This window comes from Salminus brasiliensis, chromosome 1 (assembly GCF_030463535.1).
Source record: "Salminus brasiliensis chromosome 1, fSalBra1.hap2, whole genome shotgun sequence".
Lineage (NCBI taxonomy): Eukaryota > Metazoa > Chordata > Actinopteri > Characiformes > Bryconidae > Salminus > Salminus brasiliensis.
The window spans coordinates 4,264,839-4,284,950 of record NC_132878.1 but is presented as its reverse complement, the minus strand read 5'-3'; the positions used below and the strand labels follow the sequence as shown (position 1 = coordinate 4,284,950).

The window sequence follows — 20,112 nt, the reverse complement described above, 5'->3', positions numbered from 1 at the left end:
TAGGGCCCTTGTCAATTACAGGCCCTTAGAACTGTCTGAACTCTCACCATCTATGGCACCCCTGCTGAAGATTTTGGTATTCTGAAATATTATGTTTGCTAAGGTACATTTTTTCAGGGCCCTCAGATCACATGCCGATGTGTGTGCACTGGTAAACAGTAATTAAGCACAGGCAACAAGATCTGATGGAGTGAAAAATTCATGGAAAGAAATCAATTGCTTTTTCCCTTGAGAGGAAATCTAAATAAAGGCAACAACAATGACACTATCGCATCCAATCGCATCCAATTACCAGCTTCTGGTTCATCAACGTCTGTGACTATTGTCTTCACTAAGTAAGCAGCGATGAATGTACTTGGTTTCTTCCAGAGGCCAGATTTTGGACTAATCTCTTGGTACCAAATGAGATCAGCATCTACAGAGGTCACAAATCTGCTTACTGTAATCGACCGCAGTACTGGAAACTATTCCACGAACTTCCATCCAGCAAAGCTTTCATAATAATTCCATGATGTCATTCACAAAGTCCAAACATCCAGTGCCAGAAGCACTGCAAACAACCCTAAATAAAAAAAAAAACGTCTGTGAACCTCCACCATGTTTGACAGTAGGGGTCGTGACCTTTTCTTTGAAGGCCTCATTTCATTTCCTGTAAATGTTACAAAAACAAAAGCCCTATTTAGGTCTTGTCTATTTTCCCAGAAAAGCTGTGGCATTCCCAGGTAAGTCCTGGCTGTGTCCTTCCAGGTCTCCTACCATAGCATAGCATTTCCTTCCGATGTTACTTCAGAACATTTAAAACACATAAAGCAAAGGTTCTCCATCTGTTCTCAGTTCTTCCCGCAGAACCCAGATCATCCACATAAAGAGCCTTTACTGTTTCCAGCACAAATGGCCGACTTTATCAATGGGCCTGAGACGGAGTAAGAGGCTTGAAGTGCTTCATTAAGCATTGAATCAGCACCATTGAGTCATCGCCATGGAGATATCCAGCATCAGCACCGGCTCCCACTTGACTCTCCAAGCGCCCTCAGGAGATCCGTTAATCATTAGGAAAGGAGGTAACTGGGGACGCAGGTGACGGCCCTCAAGGATTGGTAATTTACCCAAGCATCACCACAAAGAAGGCATCTCAGCACTAACAGCCACTTCCTCTAACGTTTCCCTAACTTCTACAGCAATTACGCTCTACAAAAGACCAGCTCCTCAGGATGCCCCGGATTAGTTACCCACTGATCTGACGACTGAAAAGGATTGAGAGCTCATAGGTTTGGTACACACCACAAAATTATGCTATGCTGTAGGTTCTCCTCTGGCCTTGGTAACCACCTCACATCACTTTTCTTTCCCAGTGTCACAATGTTTTAGGTTTCTTCTACAGTGGTAAGATTTCCCTTCCTCAATCCAATTTATCTCCTTATGAGTGGTCTAGCATCTTACACAGTCGTATCACTAGTCAGTTTTGTGATTTACTAAGTAGCTCCATAGCAACCACTAAGCAATTCCATATAAACCCCCTTGCAATCACTTAAGAAAGCCATAACAACCACTTGGGATACACCAGCAAGCATTTAGCAGTATCATAGCCACCACCCAGCAACACCACATCAACCACCTGCTGACACAATAGTAACCACCTTGCAACTACCAAGCAACCCAGTAGCAACCCCCTAGTTTTTCATAGCAGCTACATACCAAAAGTTTCCCCCACTGACCATGTAGCAACAGCCTAGCAACTGCCTGAAACTCATTTTACTCTTGATGTAAGCAACCACCAGAGACACACTAGCAACCACTAAGCAATTTCATCTAAACCACCAAGCAATCACGTAGTAACACCATAACAACCACTTGGGATACTACAGCAGACATCTAGCAGTATCATAGCCATCATTGCCAGAATCACAACCACAGCAACCACCTGAGTAACCACCTAGCAACTACCAAGCAACCCAGAAGGAACCCCCTAGTTTTCCATAGCAACTACATACCAAAAAAGGTTCCCCCACTGACCATTTAGCAACAGCCTAGCAACTGCCTGAACCCGAAATTCCTCACTCTCTCTTTGTGATCCTATATGAAAGATCTAGAAATGTCATAGTAACCACCTAGCAAATACACAGGAACCACTGCACCACTGCAGCTGCCTGGCAATAACTAAGCAGCTCCATAGCAACCACCTGGCAAGATTCTAGCACTTATCTAGCAACCACACAGCACATCAATGTAGCAACCATCTGAGATCCCATAGAAAAGATCTAGCAATATTGTAGTAACCACCTAGCAAATACCTAGGAACCACCAGGGATATCACTGCAATTGCCTGGCTACAACTAAGCAGCTCCATAGTAACCACCTAGCAACATTACCTAGCAACCACACAGCACGACAATGTAGGAAATCATCTGGGATCCTATATAAAACCACCTAGCAAATACCTAGGTACCACCAGGGATGCCACTGCAGCTGTCAGCTCCATAGCAACCACCTAGCAACATTCTAGCACTTATCTAGCAACCACATAGCAAGACAATGTAACAACCATCTGGGATCTTATAGAAAAGATCTAGCAATGTCTTGGTAACCACCTAGCAACACCATAGTAACCACCTAGAGCTAGCCAGCAGGAAGATACCAATAAATGTGCCGAGCAGAGGTGGTTTCCAGGAGCACAGGTGCTGTGATCTAGATAACTCCCTCGGTCAGCAGTGTATGAATAAAGGGGCGTTATTAATTGTTTACTGCAAGCTGTGTTTCTGTGCTGTATTCAGCGCGACTGCATGAGTCAATCACAGCCGAGCGATTCCCGACAGGCAAATTAATTACCAGCGCCTTTTATTTTTCCCAGCCATTCAGATTCCACACACTCGCCGCCACACTCGCCGCCACACTCGCCGCACGCTTCACAGGAGCAGGGCACCAAACAGACTAAAGCACGATTCGTAAACAAGCGCAGCACGGCTCAAGTCTTTAAGAGCGCTTATCCGTCCCTCGTGACGCTTTCGCTCGTTCGGAAAACGTACTATTCCCCACAATTCACTAATGAAGCCACTCGGTTTTTATGAGGACTTTTGCTCATTGTCCAGCTCAGCAGGGAGGCCAGCATCGGTCAGGGTCAGCTCGGTCCAATCACGCCCCTGCGTCCATTCTTACGAGTTAATCCTGCCCTCAGCAAAAGCACTCATCCTTTCTTATTCACGTCCGCCGAGACCTCATCGGGATTGCACCGGGAGGACTGGCGAAGTGCCTAGCCTTATGTAGGTGTAGAACACGCGGCGGAAAATGTTGGAGGGCCTTTGAGGTTGGCGTCGTAATGAAAATATCACCGGGCAGCTGGGAGCGCCAGGCATCCACATACAATTAAGTCTACCTGCATGGGGTCGGCCCTCGCTGTGCCGTGGGTGCCGGAACAATTTCCAAATCCGACACCTCCTTGCTCTGACGTCTCGGCGAGTCACCATCAACAGGTTTTGGTCTCCAGGCGGTTTAGGGTTTCTCCTGGCTGGAAACACTGGAGAAAGGCTCGCCAGGGCTAATTCAATTGCGCAACTGAGGGTTATTTACTTTGTTTATTTCTTTCTTTCTCAAGGCCCTGCCTGACAGGTGAGGCTTGCGGCCTTCTGCGTCGTTTCAAACGGATCTAAGCGCTTGCTAATTACTGCTCTTCAAGGGAGTGGGAGCAAATATATGCAAATTGCATTGTGCCTGCCTTGGCATCAACAAATCTCAAGGTAAAGCAGGGCAGATAATGAGGCGTATTAAGCTTCCGCATTTAAAAAATTGCAACAGGAGAAACAAACGGGGGGGGGATGGGTGGTCAGTGTGGACACACCCACTCTGACCGATGACATCACTTCATTAAATAAACAACTTTTTTATTTAACCCTTTTTTTGCACCTAGCAATAGATTGTGGAGGTCAGGATGTTGGAGGATCACCACCACCATCATCACCCATCACCCAACTCCCCAAGCCATCCCAAAAGTACTGGATGGAGCTCCACCACCATCATTCCAGAGAACACAGTTCCTCCACTGCTCCACAGCTCCTCAATGCTGGGGGGCTTTATATACACCCCTCTATAGCCCACGCCTGGCATTATTAGGCAGCATGGTGCCAATAGGTTCATGCTAATCTGCCAGAGAGAGAGTCCTATAGTATTGCCAGTGCTTCACTACAGGCCTAGACAAGTCGGTCAGTCTATTGATTAGAAGGGGTGTCACAAACATTAGGACATATAGTGTATACTGAGGCCCTGTATCTCATTATAGGGAACAGGAGACGTGCTACATATGTTTATATAGTAGATATTGATGTAAATAAGTATATTGAACTCTAACTCTGTAAAATTCTGCTTCCCCCAACTGCCCCAACTTCAGTACATCCTGAGTTTATCTTAGCCTAGCTTTCATAAACGCAGTACTTATTAATGTGCGTCGGTATTGCTTATCTTTGCATTCCCCAAAATACAAGAAACTACTCTGCTACATCATCTGATATGAAATCCGCTGTTTCTAAGAAAGTCCTTGTGGAGAGGTGCCTTTTCTTCACCCCTAATCTCTATCTCCTCTTTCAGCCAGCAAAAGAATAATGTCCCTTGATCCACCGGCAGATACCGACTCACGACTCCCTGTATACAGCCATAGTGTGCGACTGCTTTTAAATAATTGCTGCTAATTTTATGCGAAGCAGGACAAAGATCTGCGGACATCTATGCATGAGCCTATTTGTGATATGCCCATGCATAATTGGAGTAAAATCATTCATGTTATTCAGGTAAACATAGGACGTGTCAGTGCTGGTTATGTAAAGAATGCGTCATTGCACAACACAAAATAGCTTTAATGGATGAAACGGACCGAGCCAACTTCACGGGGCCTGGGAAAGCGTATCCAGGAGTTGGTAATGTAATCTGATTCACCTGTGCTCAACCTGATCTCCAGCTGAAAGCACAGCTGGGGAAACAGAAATAGCTAGTGCAGCTCGAATACGGCTTGGATATATATATATATATATATATATATATATATATATATATATATATATACACATGTTTTTTTCCAACACTTTTCTTCTCTCCTCTTCAACCCACAAGTGTGCCTTCCAGTGATTTAGCCGTGAAAGGCTCCTTGGGCCCTCAAATTGACCTATTACTTAGTTCCAATTCTCCTCAAGCCGATCAGCGGGATGCAATCTCATAGTGCATAGCTCTGCTGTAACACCTTTCATTGCTCCTGTTCGGCAAGCCATTAGGGTCAGGCTACACTTTTTTTTTTCCCTCTCCAAGCTCATGTATCTGGACTGTGTCCAAATTCGCTACCATCCGCTGTACAGCAGCTCCGGTGTGCCAGAACCATCAAGCTGCAAGCGCTCCTCTTATACAAGCATGTTCGAAGTGATGTTCATTACACCACCATTCGGATGATCCTTGTGTGGTGTCACTTTCGCTTTCTTCACTTTATTTTCGGAATTCCACAATTGCAACTTTTCAGATACAAAAACAGGAGATTGGATGATCACCACCATCCCACCTCATCCCAAAAGTACCTGATGGAGCCCCAACCAACCATTATTCCAGAGAACACAGTCCTCCCACTGCTCCACAGCTCCTCAATGCTATTGGGGGGCTTTATACCCCTCTACTAGCCCACACCTGGCATTAGGCAGCATGGTGGCAATAGGTTCATTAATATTTATCTGCTTCAGAGAGTCCTATTCTATGGGCGGTTCATCTCTAGAGGGACTAGACAAGTAATGGGGGCAATGGGTCAGCAATGGGATGCATTCATTAGAAAGGGTGTCCACAAACATTTGGACACATAGTACACAGATCATGCATCAAGACTGCACTTATAAAGTTAAAACTTAGAGTTAAAAAGCTTGACATGGGGCTAAAATGTAATATGGATATTTTATGTCGTTAAACATGGTCAAATAGAAAATGCTTTTGGTCATCTTCTCACGTTCCCATAGCAACGGTGTCCACCAATTTTGACAGCAATCGTGGAAATATTACTCAACATTTAGCCGGAAGTTATAGCTTGTAAAAATGTCAAAATAATAATATTAATAATAAAAATCTTACTGAAATCCAATTTAAATGTTTATACCAGTGTTCAACAATTAGCCATAACATTAAAACCACCTGCTTAATACTCCGTAGGTTCCCATTATCCCTGCTTAATCAGCATTGTGGTATGTGGACACCTTCAGCAGTTTATGCCAGCAGTTTATCAGGTCCCCCTGATCCTGTAGCCAGTTGATCAGTTGTTCTTTCTTGGAGCACAAGACCTGCCTGATGTTCTGGAGATGTTCTGACCCAGTCGTCTAGAACATCACCGTTAGGTTCTGGTCTCCGATTCGCTTGATGCTTGACCATATTTCCTGCTTTTAACACCAACATCACCTTCGCTGCCTGATGATTCGCTGTACACAGATCCACCCCTTGACAGGAGCCACAGGAACCAGATCATCAATGGTATTCACTTCACCTTCACCTCTGTCTCTTTACCTTCTCCCAGTAAATGGCCACCCAGCCCGACCTGCTGGAAGATTGCCCGCTGAGGTCCACTCTACCTGCGTCAGACCAGCTGCCATCTACCAGTCCGACCATCAGGCCCCCCACCCACCACCAGCACCCATACCAGACCAGCGGCTCAGCCTCCTACCACTGCTACCTGTTTAATGACCATGTTAAACCTAAATGGACTCTTAACTATCTGCACTATTAATAATATCACCACTATTAACTATCTGCTGTATCTGGTTTGATAATTTTTATCAATAATTAATAAATAGTTCTGATCAGAGAAGGACGCGTCGGGTCCCCCTTGTGAGTCTTGGATCCTCCCAAGTTTTCTTCCTCCAGCTCTGAGGGAGGTTCTCCTTGCCACTGTCGCCGTTGGGGCTCACTGGGGGTCTTGGATCCTTCATGTCTTCTTACGTTATTTCTTTTTTGTCTCTGTCTTTTATTAATTACTAATTATGTAAAGCTGCTTTGTGACGACAACAGTTGCAAAAAGCTATACTAATAAATCTGACTTGATTTGAGCTGGTTGTAATGTTATGGCTGATAATGCATTTGGAGTAGCACACTGATGATGGTAAATGATGCTCAGGCTGTCTTTGATAATGCAATAGGCCTCACACTGTTCGGGACGAGATTCTGAGGCAGTAACACATTGGCTATCCAGGAGCCACATGTCGTCTTGGTGTTGATTTGTTGATCTTTTGAGCACAGCGGAAACCGAGGCAGAGCCGTTATGGAAGGAGGAGGAGGAGGAGGAGAAGGAGGAGGCATGAAATATTAAGAGATAGCTCGTAACGCTCAACATGGTGGCTGGATAATGGGAAGTCTTCTACTTCAATAAAAAAGAGCCGAACTATTGTTGGTAAAGGATTAAGTTTCCCCATGTTACTGAGATACACTGCATGTCCAAATGTTTGCGGACACCCTTCATAATGAGCACATTCAGTTATTTTAAGTCGCTGACACATATGCACAATTGTACACACAATAGAAGAGGACTGTCTGGAGCAGATAAGCATGGACCCATGCCTAATGGGGTGGGCTAGGGGGGCATAAAGCCCTTCAGAATTGAGCTGTGGAGCAGTGGAAGAACTGTGTGTTCTCTGGGATGATGGTTGGATGGTGCTCCATGCGGTACTTTTGGGATGCTGAGGATGGGTTCTTGTGGTGATCACAGTTGAATGCAAGCAAATCCTCACAGCAATACTTCAAGATCTAAAATCTATTAGAAAGCAGGATCAGCCCTTTTTTATTACCAATAAATTAGCAATGAATGATCAGGTGTCCCAATACTTTAGTCAATATAGTGTAATATGTATGTTGTAGTCTAAGTAGTTTAAGAGTTCATACTGGTGGACCTACTGGTGGACCATGGTCATACTGGTGGACCTTTGTGGTCAGACTGGCGATGCTGGATAACCAGCATGATCATTGTGGTCAATCAGCTTGTTGTTATTGGTCAATATTGGTGGAGTATCGGGTTGGTCATTCTGGTGGATCAGTTAAACCATCAAACAGCTAACCTGGTCATCCAGCTTCACCAGTTTGGGCGGCCTGCTTGAGCTTCAAAAACTTCATCCCAGTAGCAGTCATGCTTCTCAAAACGTGATGCTACCATCGCCATGGATGGTACTATAGCTCCATTTTTTATCATATTTAATATGATGAGGAGCGAGAGCAGAACGCTGTTTAGCATCTCCCTCAGCTCCTAGGTAGCGTAAAATTAGCAAGACAAAATCTGAAATTTTAAACAGTGTGCTGGAGAGCGGATGACCCCCTCATTCCCGGTGGAACCCAACCCCACCATTGCTTTTTGAAGTGGTATAGTATGAATGCAGCTCATGAGCAGAAATTAGCATGCTAACCAGCTCTCAAATATTCCAAGGCAGCTCTTCCAAAGCCTTTATGCATGTGTGCTTTGGCCACTTACTGTGTATTTTGGCTCCATAAAGCCTCACAAATGAGTTTCAGCATCACTCGCAACCTCACAGCGAGTAGCCCAGAGCTTATCTGATTGGCACCAGGCTCCAAAGCTCGCTAACGTGGCTTAGTTTAGCCTAAATGTCGCCCCATCTCTGATCGCCGAATAGCCATATGTGAACGGGTTGGTCCATATGTTCAGATTAGCGTATGCTGGCCAATGGTCTTGTGGTTCAGTGCTTTAGTCTCTCCCAAAGCCAGACCGAATGACATAAATGGACTAGGGCTTTGTATTGCAGAGTTACTTCAATAATGCACTTAATGGACAAAAGTATTGGGACACCTGCTTGTTTATTGTTTCTTCTAAATTTGAGGGTATTAAAAAGAGTCGATCCTGCTTTTGTTGGAGTAACTGTCTCTACTGTCCAGGGTAGAAGTAGGCTTTCTGCTAGATTTTGGAGAAGCATTGCTGTGAGGATTTGATTGCAGTCAGCGACAAGAGAGTTAGGGAGGTCAGGATGTTGGAGGATTGACACCCTAGTATTCTCCAGTTCCACTGCTCCACAGCTCAATGCCGGGGGGCTTTATTCCCTTCTCTACAGGGACTAGGCCAAGCTGTGTTTGCGATTCAGAAGAGGTGTCCACAAACATTTGGACACGTAGTGAATATCCAAGGCGTAGTTTGTAAGGTGTGAAGTGACCCATGGACTGCTAGTTCAAAACCGGGTCATGCTGCCTGCCATCAGCAGCCAGAGCCTGAGAGAGCACAATTGGCCGTACATGCTCTACATGAGTGGGTAGATGGCTCACCCTGGGCATGCAAGTGGGCGTGTTGGTTGCCCGGTGACGTTGCATCTGTGGTTTGGTCCATATGGTCTTGCGATTCAGTGCCTCAGTCTCCCCTAAAGCCAGACTAAATGACATGAAACCGTACAAATATGCACTACATGGACGTAAGTATTGGGACACCTGCTTAGTCATTGTTTCCACTGAAATCAAGAGTCTGATTGTTCTTTAGTTGGAGTAACAGTCTCTACTGTCCAGGGAAGAAGGCTTTCTGCTCGATTTCAGAGGAGCATTGATGTGAGGATTTGATTGCATTCAGAGAGTTAGAGTTGAGTGAGGTGAGCTGATGCATATTCTGTCCTCCGATTGTGTTGGTGTTGGTTGCCCAGTGTCGGGAGCATTACCTATGCAAGGGGATGGGGGTACTAACAAGTTTAATTGGATATGTAAAAAGACCAGCCTTACTCACTAACTCCAAGAGCTACAAAAGCAAAGCAGTAATTCCTTTAAGCATTGCTTGCAAACAAGCCACATTTTGTAAAACAGTAATGCGACGACACAGCAATCTCCCAGAGGACGTGTATCTACTCTTGCCACAGATTCGAGTTTCGCCCACCCGCGCGCCTTCCCGTAATAAGGAATGGCATACGGTGCATCACGTCGTCTTTTAAGTCGCTGGGAAGAACCGAAAGCCGGTATTTGTTTCCTCATCTGTAAACATGTCCCCCTGTACGAAGCCGAGGCGACTGTTTTATACGCATTCCTCTTGTGCTTCTTTTTTAAAGATTTCTTCCCCCTTCTGTTCTTCAATCCAAATCAAGGCGTAACTTTGAGGAAAGGCATCTGAAGCCCGTCTCTGATGCAAGGAGAGCGAGGAAGGGCTTCCTGTCATGAGCTAATTCCCCCGCGCCCTCATTTGAGAGAACAGTCAGCTCCGTCCCAAACATTTATAGCCGGCTGTTTACTTCTCGCCGTGGAGCGAAGGCAGACGAGCCACATAATCAAACGCAATCGCTCCTCCGGCACAGTTCATTTGAGTAAGGGACGGATCCCTACAGGGAATGCTCTTGGCTAATGAGTGTACCGGTGGCTTTACTAATGCCCAATTCTATTTCGGTCTGATAGCGTGGATAGACTCTAACAAAGCACAGACTCCGTCCACGTCGCTAACAATATGTGCCAAGGATTCATGTGGATCAGAACTGAAAGACGCTTAATTGGGACTAATTCGGAGCCTGTTTGCAAGACCATAGAGTCCACCATAAACATCACGTCATCCGCTCAACGTCCACTTTATCAGAAACGCCTACTGTGTCATACTTTATTTGAGCTCGAACTACCTTACAGGTGTCGAACAGTTGCAGACCATAGCCCATCTGTTGGTGCGAAGCTTATTAGCACCCAGTTCTCGGTATCTCGGTGGTTGGGGCACTGGGTTATCGACCACAGGGTTGTAGATTTGATACCCACGTCAGCTAAGCTCCCACTGTCGAGCCCGTTCTGGAAGGCCTCACTGCCCTAGGGGTGCTGTAGTATGGCTGACCTTCCTTCGTTTGGACAGTTTTCAGTTTCCACTGTTGACCAGTGGCTTTGCTGGGGTGTTAATACAGGGCCATGTCACTTCTAGGTGATGTCCAGTGGCTCTGTGCTCAGAATCTCACCACCTTAGCCCTCTCTGCTCCAGGGATGCCATAGCGTGGCTGACCTTGCACTCGGACACCAGCGAACTGAACCAGCACAGACCGTGGTTTGGAACCTACGGTTCAGTACGAGTACGGTGCAAGGGGGGTAAAGGGGCAAGCAAGACTACAGTTACTACAGCAATACTCCTAAACTACTACATTTCCCACAATGCCATGTAAATCCAACAGATTACAGCTCAAGGTTTCTGGATGGCATGCATGCTTTCAAATGACCATATATACCCTAATAATGACAGTAAAGGTATTAGAGGTTATTAGAGGATGGCTAATACAAAGGACAGCTAGCGACGGTACACCAGCATGGGGAACCTACAAAGGAGCTGTTTCCAGTAAAGTGGCCAGCAAGGGTTTAAGCGACTATGCTTTATCTCGATATTGTATTTGTAGATTTTTAAAGCAAGACCTTTTTTGACATTGCTAAGAAACACTTGGCCAGCACAGACAGACTGCACACTGCCATCATGAGCAAGTGCTAATGCTGGCTATAGGCTGTTACCCTGCGAGTTGCACCCACCCTGATCCATCACGCCAGCCGGCTCGCAACAAAAGCCCTACTTGACCTTTCATGTTGGTCTGATACAATGCAGCGCGAGGCTTTTACAAGCACCCAATCACAATCCGTCAGCATGCAGTCGCCACTCGCCGCGTCGCGCCCACGCCGGTGTCAGGCCCCCACAAGCAATTTCACAGGGAGATTCATTTTTTCCATTAAAAGTGGGTGACATTAAGAGCGGGGACGGCCGGGCTAATCCACAGCGCCAAATGGCCGCTCTGAATGGCCGTCCCTGACGGCGCCATGTTTCAGACGGGGGAGGGGATCGCGGGAGGCCAGCCATTCTTCCTCAGGACGAAGAAATGAATGCCTGTCCGCAGCTTCCTGGAACAACAACATTTGTTTAGAGGGTGGCTTGTTCATTGGCTGGCTCTCTATGGTCTGATATAACCCCCCCTACACCCACAAATACACACACACAGTCCCTCACACTTGTTTTCATGCTGTGTCAGGACTTGTGGTCATACAGTATGTATCTTACAGTAGAAGTAGCTATACATAATGATAACGATGTGATGGTACACTAGTCAGCCATAACAATAAAACCACTGACTGATGGTCTGGTTTCAGTGGCTCCTGTGAAGGGTGGATATTTGAGGCAGCGAGTGAACAGTCAGTTCTTGAAGGTGGTGGAGGTGTTGGAGGTAGGACAAATGGTCAAGCGTGAGAATCCGAGAGACAAGAACCAAATGGGTCAGAACATCTCCAGAACATCTCCAGAACATGAGACAGGTCTTGTAGGGAGTTCCTGGTATCCAGTGGTCAGTACCTAGAAAAAGTCCACCAAGGAGGACAACCGGTGAACCAGTGTCAGGGTCCACTGATGCTCATGGAGGCCCCACCTCACAGCTTCCCACTACAGGACACCCTCAGAGGTCTTGTGGAGTCCTCTTGTGCTTTTGGCGGGTCAGAGCTGGTTTAGAAGGCTTTCTACTAAATGTTGTGGTCAGGATCTTGGATGGTAGCCACCCCCCCCCTCATCCCCAACGCCCCAACTCATCCTAAAAGTATTGGATGGAGCACTAGCCATCATTCCAGAGAAATGGGGTACGGCAAGGTCATGGGCACCTGAGGGCTCACCGATGCCCATAGATGCCCACCTCATAGCTAATGCTAGCATTAGACTTTAGCTACCGATAGATACTACAGGACACCCTCAGGGGTCTTGCGGAGTCCTTGCCTTTGACAGGTCAGAGCTGGTTTAGAAGGCTTTCTACTAAATGTTGAGGTCAGAATCTTGGATGGTAGCCACCCCACCTCATCTCCAACGCCCCAACTCATCCTAAAAGTATTGGATGGAGCACCAGCCACCATTGCAGAGAAATGGGGTACAGCAAGGTCATGGGCAACTGAGGCTCACCCATGCTCATGGATGCCCACCTCATCCCCAACACCCCAACTCATCCTAAAAGTATTGGATGGAGCACCAACCAACATTCCAGAGAAACAGGGTACAGCAAGGTCATGGGCAATTGATGCTCATGGATGCCCACCCCATAGCTAATGCTAGCATTAGACTTTAGAGACCGTTAGATACTACAGGACACCCTCAGGGGTCTTAGGGAGTCCATGCCTCGATGGGTCAGAGCTGTTTTGGTAGTACAAGGGGGACCTACTCCATATTGTAATAAACAATAGGCCCCACACATTTGTATGCGTCCTGATGGGATACAAAAACAAGTGCACACAAACACAAAGAAACAGTGTCCTACACGGACAATGCCGTCATTCCCTTCGGTTCGGGTGCGACTCGTGCCAACTCCGTGCCAAGTCCCCGTGGAGTGGTTAACATTTTCTCTACATTTGTACCCGAGCATGCCGCTGCCAGCATTATCCAATCAAAGGAAAGTCTGAAGGAGATTTTTAAAGCTGCGTTTGTGTTGGGCAAACATTCAGCTGCGTGCCAATTCCACGCTGGCCTCTGATTGGAAATAAAACAGAGCAAGATTCTTCTGGACGCAAGTGATTTGCATTGATTTCTCCAGCACAATGTGACTCCCTTAAGGGAAAGAAAACAGGTGGAGGTTTGTTATCATCTGCTCAATCAGACAAAAGTATTGGGACACCTGCTCGCTCGTTGTTTCTTCTGAATTCAAGGATATTCAAAATATATACTCCTGCTTTTGTTGGTGTTAATGTCTTTACTGTCCAGGTAGAAGGATTTCTCCTAGATTATGGTGGAGCATTGCCGTGAGGATTTGATTGCATTCCATGAGGTCAGGATGTTAGATGATCACCACTCCACCTCATCATCCCCAACTGTCCAACTCAGCATCCCAAAAGTACTGGATGGAGCACCACCATCCATCATTCTATTCACTGCTCTACAGCTCAATGCTGCTGGGGGGCTTTACACCCCTCTACCAGCCCACGCCTGGCATTAGGCAGCATGGTGCCATTAGGTTTATGTTTATCTCTATTGGCAGCACTTCTCTGGGGGGTCTAGACAAGCTGTGCGTGTGCATTTGCACATCTATGTCAGCTGTGAAACAATGGGTAGATGAAAGTAGATAAACAATGCAGTTATTAGACAGGGGTGTCCACAAATTTTTGGGTATGTAGCGTACGTTGTGTTGTGGTTCTTCAGATGTTCTGCAGAAGCTTTCTGGAGCAGTCATCTTGCACCCAAGCCAAACCCAAGGTTTCTGCAAGGCATTCTGGGAGCTTTAATGAATATGAGTTTGAAAGAACTCTGAATATGAAAAGTTTCTAATCCACAGCCCGTCCTAATCGGCCTGAAAACCCAGCCCTAATGAGGATGCGTTCCGCCCGGTTTCATTACGCGCTGATTGGCTGGCTGCTTCATCTAACGAAGATCCGTTTTCAGCTCTGGGAGCGGGTTTCAGCCTCACCCCAGACTTCAGATACAGACCATAATAAGACCCTCGCTCTCGGCTCTCACTTTCAGCCGGGCTGAAGCGTGTGTGGCTCCATGGTGACAGCTTTTGTAGAGCTTTTAATAAGAACTCATTCAGCCATTGTCATTTCGGTTGTCACCATTATTGCTCTGCAATTAACAGGCAGCGTGAGGACTCTCAGGAGCAATCTGCAAGTGAAACAATGAAGCCTGTGGCTCCGGGTGCACCTCTTCTACCTCTCCTCCTTCACCAGCTTCTTCACCATCATCATCACCATCATTCATCTTCTTCCTGCACTACATTTTTGAAATGAACACCTTATTCTCCTTTCATCCTTATTTCTCTCCTTCTTCTTCCTCCTTTTCCCTTGTTCTTCATTTCCATCATCATCATCCTCATCTTCTCATTAACAACATTTCATTGTTCTATGTCTTCCTTTCTTCTTCTTCTTCATCTTCATCTTCTCTATCGTCTTATCATCATCTTCTTTACTTTCCTTTGTTTCCACTCCTTCCTCCTTTTCCACCACCACCTTCTTATTCTCCTTCTTTTATTCTCTCTTCGTTTCACCTTCACCATCTTCCTCTCACACCTGTTCCTCTTCTTCACTTCTTCCTCTTCCTTCTTTCTTATCAACGCCTCATTCCGCTCCATCATCTTCGTCTTCTCTTTCAGCAGGATCACCTTACATGGCTTCTTCTTCTATTTCATCATCTCATCCATATTCATCTTCTCACTGTCTTCTTCCTCTCCTCCTTCACCAGCTTCTTCTTCTTCTTCTTCTTCTTTTATCATCTTCATCAGCTCATCTCATCCTCATTCACCTTCATCATCCTTTTCGTCCAAATTCATTTTCTCACTGTCTTCTTCTTCTCCTCCTTCTTCTGCTTCCTGCACTACTTATTCTCCTTCCATCCTTATTTCTCTCCTTCTTCTTCCTCATTTTCCCTTGCTCTTTTTTGTCATCATCATCATCCTCATCTTCTCATTAACAACATTTCATTGTTCTATGTCTTCCTTTCTTCTTCTTCTTCTTCTTCTTTTTCTTCTTCTTCAGCAGGATCACCTTACATGGCTTCTTCTTCTCCTCTCATTCTGATTCATCTTCTTCCTACTTTTCTTCTCATCAATACCTTCCTCTCCTTTGTTTCTCTTCTCCTTCTCTTTCATCTTCATCATCTCATCACCGTCTTTACCTTCTTTTGTTTCCACTCCTTCCTCCTCTTCATCATCTTTTACTCTATATCACCAGCTTCATTTATTCTCTCTTCCTTTCACCTTCACCATCTTCCTCTCACACCTTTTCTTCTTTATTTCTTCCTCTTCCCTCATTCCTATCAACACCCCTTTCCACTCCATCATCTTCATCCCCTTCTCAAATGAAACTCACACTCATATAGTGCATTTTTAACACCCGAACAATGCTTTACAATCTTCACAATCCTTTAAACTTAGCGCTCAACAAACTGGCATCGGCTGTACATACACATACTCTTCAGGGGAAACTGCTGTCTAGGCGGATAACTGCATCACGGGGGAAGGAAAGCCAGTCTAATAGCCGGGCATACAGACCAACATTCAATCACACAGACCAGAGCAATTCATCAATTCTCCTGAATTCTGGAAACTGGGGGAAACCCATGAAGAGACCTGGAGAACATGGAAACTACACAGATAGGGACTCAAACCCAAGACCCCATTGCTGAGAGGACACCGTGCTAACCACCAAGGGTAACCCCGATGTCGTCCCCTTCCTCCTCAGTTGTTCTCTTCAGCGTTCCTAAATTCAGCCATGTCACTCCACTGCTGCATTCTCTCTTCACTTCAAACCCCTGACTCTGGCCTACAAAGCCAAGACTGGACCAGCCAGCCCCTCCGTACTTGATGGCAATGGTCAAAAGCTGATCCTCACCAAGAGCCCTTCGAGCTTCAAGTACGGCTCGGCTCGACCCGCCATCCTTTAAGATCCACGGAAGACGAGCGTCCAGACTTTTTACTGTCCTGCACCAAAGTGGTGGAACGAGCTTCCCCTGGGTGTCCGAACAGCAGAGTCCAACGCTCGCTGTCTTCAAACCCAGACTGAAGACTCTGAGAGTTCAGAGAGTACTTGGACAAATAGCAGAGTACCATGGTCACCGTATTGACTTGTGCTTAGTAATGTCTAAAGCTTAGTAGATCTTTGATGCCTTAAATGTAAATGTAAATCTTCATAATCCTCTTCTTCATCACCTTCCTTTTCTTTTTCCTGTTCTTCCTCATTCTTTCTCTTCCTCATCTTTTTTCCTCCACCTCCTTTTCTTATCTTATTCTCCTGCTTTCTCATCTTCTTGTTCCTGCTATCATTCACCACCTAATTCATCTTCCTCTCCTCTCTCGCTCTTCCGCCTATTCTCACTTTCCCTCATACCCTGATATACACTCTCAATCTGTAAACACAGACTCTCTAAGCTGTATCCTCACAGCAACAACCAACCGCCTGATCTTTCACCTCTTTTTTCACATAAAGTGCACTACTCCTCTTCCACCTGTCCTTTCTCCGGTACCCCCAACCCCCCATCTACACCAACCACTCTGATCCATTTACTGCACCCCTCCCTCCCCGTGGCTTTACTTCAGCTTTTACAGCTCCGGCCCTCCGTCTTCTTTTCCTCCAGCACGGTCAGAGGAAAAGCAGCACAATCGGGCTTTTCATAATCATTGGACTTTCTAAACTAAAGCCATAAATCACGCTGCCACAAACAATCGAACTCCTGCATGCCTCTAAACCGCCGCGGCCCTTAAACATATTAAAGAATAAATCTTGATGCGGGCTCCTTAATTTTTTCTTTTTTTTTTTGTCCTCACACCAGGGAAGGCGAGATGGAAATCGATGCATTTTATTTATTTTATTTTTTTCCGCTCTGTGTACATTCGTTCTTCTCTACCCCACAACCCCCCAACCAACACAACAACCCCACCTCCCACTCCCAACCCCCTCGCATCCCGGACTGAGCAGCAGCTCGCAGTTAAATGTGGCCCGAAGCCCTTCGAAGTTCAGACTGGCACACTCCAGCTCGGAAAGGCAGAAACGGCGGAGCTATTTTTGAGGTGGTGCTGGAGGAGTCGGCCCTGCTACAGCGGCCTAATGGAACTGCAAACAGACGAGGCCATTTATAAACATCAGGACGATTGTTCGAGGCTGGCTAGTATAAATAGGCGCCGCGGGACATGGACAGGGAAATGCTCTGACTCAGAGTCTGGGTATTTAAATAGGGCTGTATGGCTAAAATGTGAAATTTGCATTGTTTCGCGGCCACCCCGGGTCTCCCGTTCTGTTCTTTGCCCAAGTATTCCACAGTAAGTCCGCGCGGTGATGCCAAAAACGTCCCGGTGAGTCTTTTTTGGTAAGATTTCACTGTAGGACATGTAAGCGTTCATGAGCGTTTAAAGCAACATTATGTACATTTTCTTTTACCTTAAAATAACAGCTTCAAAATCATGTAGATGTGCAAATTCCACTTCCTGAATATAGGGGGAGCCCAAGAGCAAGCCAATGCCAACTCTCACATAATGCTGCAATAATGTTAGCGGCTTCCGAGATGCTGCCACCCGTCGGCCGGTGCCCTGTCATCATGCCTTTTTGGACATCGCTCCAGTCGCTACAACTGACTGGTGTGCTCGCTAATTTATATGTGCAGCAAACCCTGTCAACCGTGGCATCCATGACGTCCCAGGCCAAGTGATTCCAAATCAGGGGTGGTCATAATATTCCGATGGATCTCAGAAACCACTAACTTTGTGGGACGTTCCACTAAGTGTGTGGGGAGGTGTACCGAGAATGGTCTTCTCATACACTGAGTGCCTCCCAATGGCGTAACAGTGGTGTCCCACAGGCACTACAGTGACTCTGATGAGTGGTATAGAGTAACCGGCGTGCTGCTGAGGAAGAGATAGAACCTCTACAATGAAGAAATCGATTCAGTTCCATTATATTTCTATAGCACTTTTCACAACTGAAGAACAGAGATCCAGGTCTGAGCCCCTTCCAAACAAGCCGGTGGTGATAGTGGCAAGGAAAAGACCCTTAGAATGAAAGAAAGAAACCTTGAGAGGAACCAAGACTCAGACGGGGAACCCGTCCTCCACTGGTCGACAAGAATAACTGAAGAGAAATAGTGAGAAGATGCTACGGCTAATGTGACATCAAGCCATAAATAATTGGACACCCCTTCCGTCACATAATACTATATACATATATACAATATATAATAATAATATAATATATATACATATATACATATCAGAATATTATGACCACCTACCTAATGATATATATATATATATATATATATATATATATATATATATATATCACTGCTGTCCAATGCAAAAGCTGCATCTTCATTCTTGCCCGCCCACTTTCTCCAGGGTTTGAACCTTGTAGCTGCTTTTGTACACTGTGAGAATAATTCTGGATGAATGGATCAATAGAAATGCTCTAAATCACTTGGAACTCTTATTTTATTTACTTAAAGTTGAGAACATTTTTGCCTTCTTATGTAAAATCATCACACACACATAAACACACACACAATAAAAAACATGTATCTCCAAAATGGTGATTTTACATGAGAAGGCAAAACTCTCACTGGTGTAGCACGGTATAGTCATCCAGCCCAGTAATCGAACCCCTGTCTCCCACATGGTGTGGTAGCTCACTGGCAGGTAGTGGTGTTATCTGTGGTGTTAGCGCCACAACAACCGCTAAACCATGGTGAACTAAAAACTTGCAAGTATGGAGATACATGGTTTTCACTGGATGGCAGCGAGATAGCAGTATCAGTATCAACTGTAGATCATAGTAGTGCATACTAAATAAAATGCTCCAACGGCCGTTGGTGTGCTCAAGTAACCCACGCATTAGTGTGTGGAGTCATGCCCTGAGTGCAGATGATGGGTTACTGTAGGGCCGTGACCCTCACCTACACCTGCTGATGCGCATTTGCTCCAAGACCTGCTGCCCAGTGGGCAGAGGTCAAACACAAAGTAGAGAATGTAAAATCCACAAGGTGTGGGCGACCGTTTACAGCAGGGACACGGGGAAACAGTCGACTGCAGCTTTCCACAGCGGCTTTAGCTGTTCACACCGAAAAGACCACCTCCCTCTGTAGCTCCGCCTTACTGGTGTAGCAGCCCATCTGTTGATGTGTAATTTGCGCTAGCCTTCAGCCATCTACTAGCCTTCCATCAATGGTCAACTGGGCATGACAACAGATGGGCAACAACCTGCGATTGTAGACCCATATAGTGGACCTCCACTGGACCTCCACTGGCTGTCCACATTTTCTAATGAATGCATTCAGCTACTTTAAGATGCACCCATTGCTGACACAGATGTGCAAATGAAAGAGCTTGTCTAGTCCCTGTAGAGAAGAAGTATTGCCAATAGAATAGGACTCTCTGGAGCAGATCAACGTCATGATCGTGATATTAGAGGAGGTATAAAGCCCCCCCAGCACTGAGCTGTAGAGCAAGGTGTTGGGGTGGGGTGCTGATCATCCAGCCTCATCCTGACCTCATTAACACTCACTAATGTCACTGAATGCAATCAGTCAAATCCTACGACTGTAGAGACAGTAACTCCAACAAGTGTCCCAATACTTTTGTCAAAATAATAATAATAATAATAATAACAATAAGTAGCTTGCACTATATGCCAGTGCCATAGAAAAAAAACCAAAAATGGCCCGTCTATGCCACTGCTCAAGGACCCCTTGGTGTCACC

The 20,112-nt window shown here is 45.8% G+C and overlaps 1 protein-coding gene across 2 annotated transcripts in view; it reads right to left on the bottom strand.

Moving 5' to 3' along the window:
• Window positions 1-20,112, bottom strand: part of brinp1 (bone morphogenetic protein/retinoic acid inducible neural-specific 1) — a 186,328-nt gene that overhangs the window by 107,346 nt on the left and 58,870 nt on the right. The gene's annotated exons all lie outside the window — the stretch shown is intronic.